We start from the raw sequence: 7,044 nt of genomic DNA on the forward strand, positions 1-7,044 counted from the left end.
AATTAAAGTCACGAAATAGGACAGACAACGCTTCAGACCAACAGTCAATTTCCATCCAGCAGCAGCATGACACCACCCGAAACATCAGCCCTCCAAATGGTTTATAATCTTGAACACATATTTAGATTTGATAACAAAAACACGATAAATTAATTTACCGAAGCTTTACTGTGTACTTTTAAATCGGACTTCCAATGGCAAAACAACTACGGCGAAAAACAACGAAAACAAACCATTGCATTGTAAAACGTTGGTCCATCTCCTGTGACACTTCTCCAGAGACATGACGGTCAGTCACTTCTTAGTCTTTGCAGGAAGCTGCTATAGCCCACCAAGTGCTAACAGTCAGTATCTGGATAACGTGTGAAATGCTTGATAAAAGTATGTGATAAACAGTTAGGTATATTTTCTGGGTGATTTAAATATTGACTGGCTTTCATCAAGCTGCCCACTCAAGAAAAAGCTTCAAATTGTAACCAATACCATCTGGTTCAGGTTATCAGTCAACCTACCAGGGTAGTTACAAACAGTACAGGAATGAAATCATCATGGATTGATCACATCTTTACGAATGCTGCATAAATTTGCTTTGAAACAGTATCCAAATCAATCAGATGTAGTGATCACAATATAGTAGCCATATCTAGGAAATCTAAAGTTACAAAGGCTGGGCCTAGTATAGTGTACAAGAAGTTATACGATACGTTTTGTAGTGATTCCTATGTTGTTGATGTAAAGAATATGTTGGCCTGTGGTCTGTAATGAGCAACCAGACCCTGCACTTGACACATTTTTGAATTTGCTTATTCCATTTACAAATAAGCATGCACCCATTATGAAAATGACAGTGAAAACTTAAATCCCCGTGGCTTGATGAGAAATTGAAAAATTGTATGCTTGAGAGAGATGAGGCAAAAATAATTGCAAATACAGTGCATTGGGAAAGTATTCAGACCTCTTGAATTTCTCCACATTGTTACGTTACGTGCCTTATTCTAAAATGGATTCAATTGTTTTTTCCCCCTCATCAATAAACACACAATAACCATAATGATAAAGCAAAAACAGGTTTAGAAATATTTACAAGTATTCAGACCCTTTATTCAGTACTTTGTTGAAGCAACTTTGGCAGTGATTACAGCCTCGTGTCTCTTGGGTATGATGCTCCAAGCTTGACACATCTGCATTTGGGGAGTTTCTCCCATTCTTCTCTGCAGATCCTCTCAAGCTCTGTCAGGTTGGATGGGGAGCGTCGCTGCACAGCTATTTTCAGGTCTCTCCAGAGATGTGAGATAGGGTTGAAGTCCGGGCTCTGGCTGGGCCACCCAAGGACATTCAGATACTTGTCCCGAAGCCACTCCTGCGTTGTCTTGGCTGTGTGCTTAGGGTCGTTGTCCTGTTGGAAGGTGAACCTTCGTCCTAGTCTGAGGTCCTGAACGCTCTGGAGCAGGTTTTCATCAAGGATCTCTTTGTACTTTGCTCCGTTCATCTTTCCCTCGATCCTGACTCGTCTCCCAGTCCCTGCCGCTGAAAAACATCCCCACAGCATGATGCTGCCACCACTACGCTTCACCGTAGGGATGGTGTAGGTTTCCTCCAGACGTGACGCTTGGCATTCAGACCAAAGAGTTCTATCTTGGTTTCATCAGACCAGATCATCTTGTTTCTCATGGTCTGGAAGTCCTTTAGGTGCCTTTTGGCAAACTCCAAGTGGGCTGTCTTGTGCCTTTTGCCGAGGAGTGGCTTTCTGTCTGGCCACTCCACCATAAAGGCCTGATTGGTGGAGGGCTGAAGAGATGGTTGTCCTTCTGGAATGTTTGCCCATCTCCACAGAGGAACTCTGGAGCTTTATCAGAGTCATCATCGGGTTCTTGGTCACCTCCCTGAACAAGGCCCTACTCCCCCGATTGTTCAGTTTAGGCCTCTTCCATTTAAGAATGATGGAGGCAACTGTGTTCTTGGGGAGCTTTAATGTTACAGAAATGTTTTGGTACCCTTCCCCAGATCTGTGCCTCGACACAATCCTGACTCGGATTGTGTCAATTCCTTCGACATCATGGCTTGGTTTTTGCTCTTACATGCACAGTCAACTGTGGGACCTTATATAGACAGGTGTGTGCCTTTCCAATCAATTGAATTTACCACAGGTAAATCAAGTTGTAGAAACATCTCAAGGATGATCAATGAAAACATGATGCACCTGAGCTCAATTTCAAGTCTCATAGCAAAGGGTCTGAATACTTATGTAAATAAAGGTATCGTTTTTTAAATTTTATTACATTTGCAAAAATGTCTAAACTTGTTTTAAGTTTGTCATTATGGGGTGTTGTGTGTAGATTGACAAATGTTTTATCTAATCCATTTTAGAATAAAGCTGTAATGTAACAAAATGTGGAAAAGTTCAAGGAGTCTGAATACTTTCCGAATGCAATGTATGTCTGGCTTCAGAACCGATTGGCAAACGTACTGCAACTTGAGAAATCGTGTGACAAAACAATAAAATAAACCATACTATCAAACAAAGAAAAATTATAAAAAGAAGGATAGTAAAATGCATTGGAGCACCTTAAATTACATTTTGGGCAAAAAGGCAAAGTCAGCTCCATCATTCATTGAATTAGATGGCTCATCCATCACAAAACCCTCTGATATTGCCAATTACTTTAATGTTTTTTTCTTTGGCAAGATCAACAAACTTAGGCATGACATGTCAGCATCAAAACACTGACACTACATATCCAAGTATAACTGATCAACTTATGAAAGATAAGCATTGTAATTTAAAAATCTGTTAAGTGGAGTGTGAAAGAGGTGAAATTATTTTTTTCTATCAAAAATGTCATGCCACCGGGGTCTGATAACTTGGATGGAAAATTACTGAAGATAATAGTGGATGATATTGCCATACCTTCATTCTAAACCTACTAGAAAGTGTGTAACCTCAGGCCTGGAGAGAAGCAAAAGTAATTCCCCTACCCAAGAATACTAAAGCTGGCTCAAATAGCCAACCAATCAGCCTGTTACCAACACTTAGTAAACTTTTGGAAAAAATTGTGTTTGACCAGATAGAATACTATTTTACAGTAAACAACTTGACAGACTCCTCACATTTATAGGGAAGGACATTCAATTAACACAAATGACTGACGATTGGCTGAGAGAAATTGATAAGATTGTGGGAGCTGTTTTGTTAGACTTCAGTACAGCTTTTGACATGATCATAGTCTGCTGATGGAAAAATGTTTGGATAAAGAGTTACAGTGGCTTGCTAAAGTATTCACCTCCTTGGCATTTTTCCTATTTTGTTGCCTTACAACCTGGAATTAAAATATATTTTTGGGCGGTTTGTATCATTTGATGTACACAACATGCCTACCACTTTGAAGATGCAAAATATTTTTAAGTGTGTAAAATCTCTTGGGGTATATCTCTATTAGCTTGGCACATCTAGCCACTGGGATTTTTGCCCATTCTTCAAGGCAAAACTGATCCAGCTTCTTCAAGTTGGATGGGTTCTGCTGTGATGTACAGCAATCTTTCAGTCATACCACAGATTCTCAATTGGATTGAGGTCTGGGCTTTGACTAGGCCATTCTAAGACATTTAAATGTTTCCCCTTAAACCACCTGTGTTGCTTTAGCAGTATGTTTAGGGTCATTGTCCTGTTGGAAGGTGAACCTCTGTCCCAGTCTCAAATCTCTGGAAGGCAAACAGATTTCCAGCAGATTTCCCTGTATTTAGCGCCATCCATCATTCCTTAAATTCTGACAAGTTTCCCAGTCCCTGCCGATGAAAAACATCCCCACAGCATGATGATGCCCCCACCGCGCTTCAGTGTGGTGATGGTGATGGCCTCCACTCTTCCATAAAGTCCATATCAGTGGAGTGTACGTCTTAAAGTGGTCCTATGGACAGACACTCCAATCTCCGCTGTGGAGCTTTGTAGCTCCTTCAGGGTTATCTTTGGTCTCTTTGTTGCCTCTCTGATTAATGCTCTCTTGGCCTGGTCTGCGAGCTTTGGTGGGCAGGCCCTCTCTTGGCAGGTTTGTTGTGGTGCCTTATTCTTAAAAAAAAATGTACAATGGATTTAAATGGTGCTCCATGGGATGTCCCAAAGTTTCTGATATTTTTTTATAACCCAACCCTGACCTGTACTTCTCCACAACTTTGTCCCTGACATGTTTGGAGAGCTCCTTGGTCTTCATGGTGCCACTTGCTTGGTGGTACCCCTTGCTTAGTGGTGTTGCAGACTCTGGGGCCTTTCAGAACAGGTGTACATGTACTGAGATCATGTGACACTTAAATAAAGTCCACTTATATGCAATCTAACTAATTATGTGACTTCTGAAGGTAATTGTTTGCACCAGATCTTATTTAGGCGCTTCATAGCAAAGGTGGTGAATACATACAGGGGGGAGAACAAGTATTTGTTACACTGTCCATTTTGCAGGTTTTCCTACTTACAAAGCATGTAGAAGTCTGTACATTTTATCATAGGTACACTTCAACTGTGAGAGATGGAATCTAAAACAAAAATCCAGAAAATCACATTGTATGATTTTTAAGTAATTAATTTGCATTTTATGTCATGCAATAAGTATTTGATACATCAGAAAAGCAGAACATAATATTTGGTACAGAAACCTTTGTTTGCAATTACAGAGGTCATAGGTTTCCTGTAGTTCTTGACCAGATTTGCACACACTGCAGCAGGGATTTTGGCCCACTCCTCCATACAGACCTTCTCCAGATCCTTCAGGTTTCGGGGCTGTCGCTGGGCAATACGGACTTTCAGCTCCCTCCAAATATTTTCTATTGGGTTCAGGTCTGGAGACTGGCTAGGCCACTCCAGGACCTTGAGATGCTTCTTACGGAGCCACTCCTTAGTTGCCCTGGTTGTGTGTTTCGGGTCGTTGTCATGCTGGAAGACCCAGCCACGACACATCTTCAATGGGGGAAGGAGGTTGTTGGCCAAGATCTCACGATACATGGCCCCAACCATCCTCCCCCAATACGGTGCAGTCGTCCTGTCTCCTTTGCAGAAAAGCATCCCCAAAGAATGATGTTTCCACCTCCATGCTTCACGGTTGGGATGGTGTTCTTGAGGTCGTACTCATCCTTCTTCCTCCAAACACGGCGAGTGGAGTTTAGACCAAAAAGCTCTATTTTTGTCTCATCAGACCACATGACCTTCTCCCATTCCTCCTCTGGATCATCCAGATGGTCATTGGCAAACTTCAGACGGGCCTGGACATGCGCTGGCTTGAGCAGGGGGACCTTGCGTGCGCTGCAGGATTTTAATCCATGACAGCGTAGTGTGTTACTAATGGTTTTCTTTGAGACTGTGGTCCTAGCTCTCTTCAGGTCATTGACTAGGTCCTGCCGTGTAGTTCTGGGCTGATCCCTCACCTTCCTCATGATCATTGATGCCCCACGAGGTGAGATCTTGCATGGTGCCCCAGACCGAGGGTGATTGACCGTCTTCTTGAACTTCTTCCATTTTCTAATAATTGCGCCAACAGTTGTTGCCTTCTCACCAAGCTGCTTGCCTATTGTCCTGTAGCCCAACCCAGCCTTGTGCAGGTCTACAATTTTATCTCTAATGTCCTTACACGGCTCTCTGGACTTGGCCATTGTGGAGAGGTTGGAATCTGTTTGATTGAGTGTGTGGACAGGTGTATTTTATACAGGTAACGAATTCAAACAGGTGCAGTTAATACAGGTAATGAGTGGAGAACAGGAGGGCTTCTTAAAGAAAAACTAACAGGTCTGGGAGAGCCGGAATTCTTACTGGTTGGTAGGTGATCAAATACTTATGTCATGCAAAAAAATGCTAATTAATTACTTAAAAATCATACAATGTGATTTTCTGGATTTTTGTTTTAGATTCAGTCTCTCACAGTTGAAGTGTACCTATGATAAAAATGACAGACCTCTACATGCTTTGTAAGTAGGAAAACCTGCAAAATCAGCAGTGTATCAAATACTTATTCTCCCCACTGTATGCACGCACCACTTTTATTTTTGAGAATTTCTCAAAACAAGTTATTTTTTAAATTTCACTTCACCAATTTGGACTATTTTGTGTATGTCCATTATTTGAAATCCAAATAAACATCTATTTCAATCACACGTAATGCAACAAAATAGGAAAAACACCAAGGGAGATTAATACTTTTGCAAGGCACTGTACCTGTCTAACATAACACAGAGGGGGGTTCTTTAATTGAAGCCTCTCCAACATAATCCAGGTATAATCAGGAATTCCCCAGGGCAGCTGTCTAGGCCCCTTACTTTAAAAAAAATCTTTACTAATGACATTCCACAGGCTTTGCTTCTACATCTGCATTGCTTGCTATTTGGGGTTTTAGGCTGGGTTTCTGTATCTACTGATGTAAAAATGGGCTTTAATAAATACATTTGATTTATTGATGTATGCGGATGACTCAACACTATACACGTCAGCTACTTTAGAGAGTGAAATCACTGCAACACTGCAGTTAGTTTCAGAATGGGTGGCAAGGAATAAGTAAGTCCTAAATATAAAAAACTAAAAGCATTCTATTCGCAACAAATCATTCACTAAACCATAAACCTCAACTAAAGCTTGTAATAAATAATGTGGAAATTGGGCAAGTTGAGGTGACTAAACTGCTTGGAGTAACCCCGGATTGTAAACTGTCATGGTCAAAACACGTTGATACAACAGTAGCTAAGATGGGGAGACGTCTGTCCATAATAAAGCACTGCTCTGCCTTTTAACAACACTATCAACAAGGCAGGGACGACAGGCCCTGGTTTTGTCGCACCTGGACTACTGTTCAATCGTGTGGCCAGGTGCCAGAAAGAGGGACCTTGGAAAATTACAATTGGCTCAGAACAGGGTAGCACGATTGGCCCTTGAGTACAGAGGGAGCGAACATTCATATTATGCATGTAAATCTGTGATGGCTCAAAGTAGAGGAGACTTCATCACTACTTGTTTTTGTAAGAAGTGTTAACATGCTGAATGCACCAAGGTGTCTGTTTAAACTACTAGCACAC

This window comes from Oncorhynchus keta, chromosome 25 (assembly GCF_023373465.1).
Source record: "Oncorhynchus keta strain PuntledgeMale-10-30-2019 chromosome 25, Oket_V2, whole genome shotgun sequence".
NCBI classification, from domain to species: domain Eukaryota; kingdom Metazoa; phylum Chordata; class Actinopteri; order Salmoniformes; family Salmonidae; genus Oncorhynchus; species Oncorhynchus keta.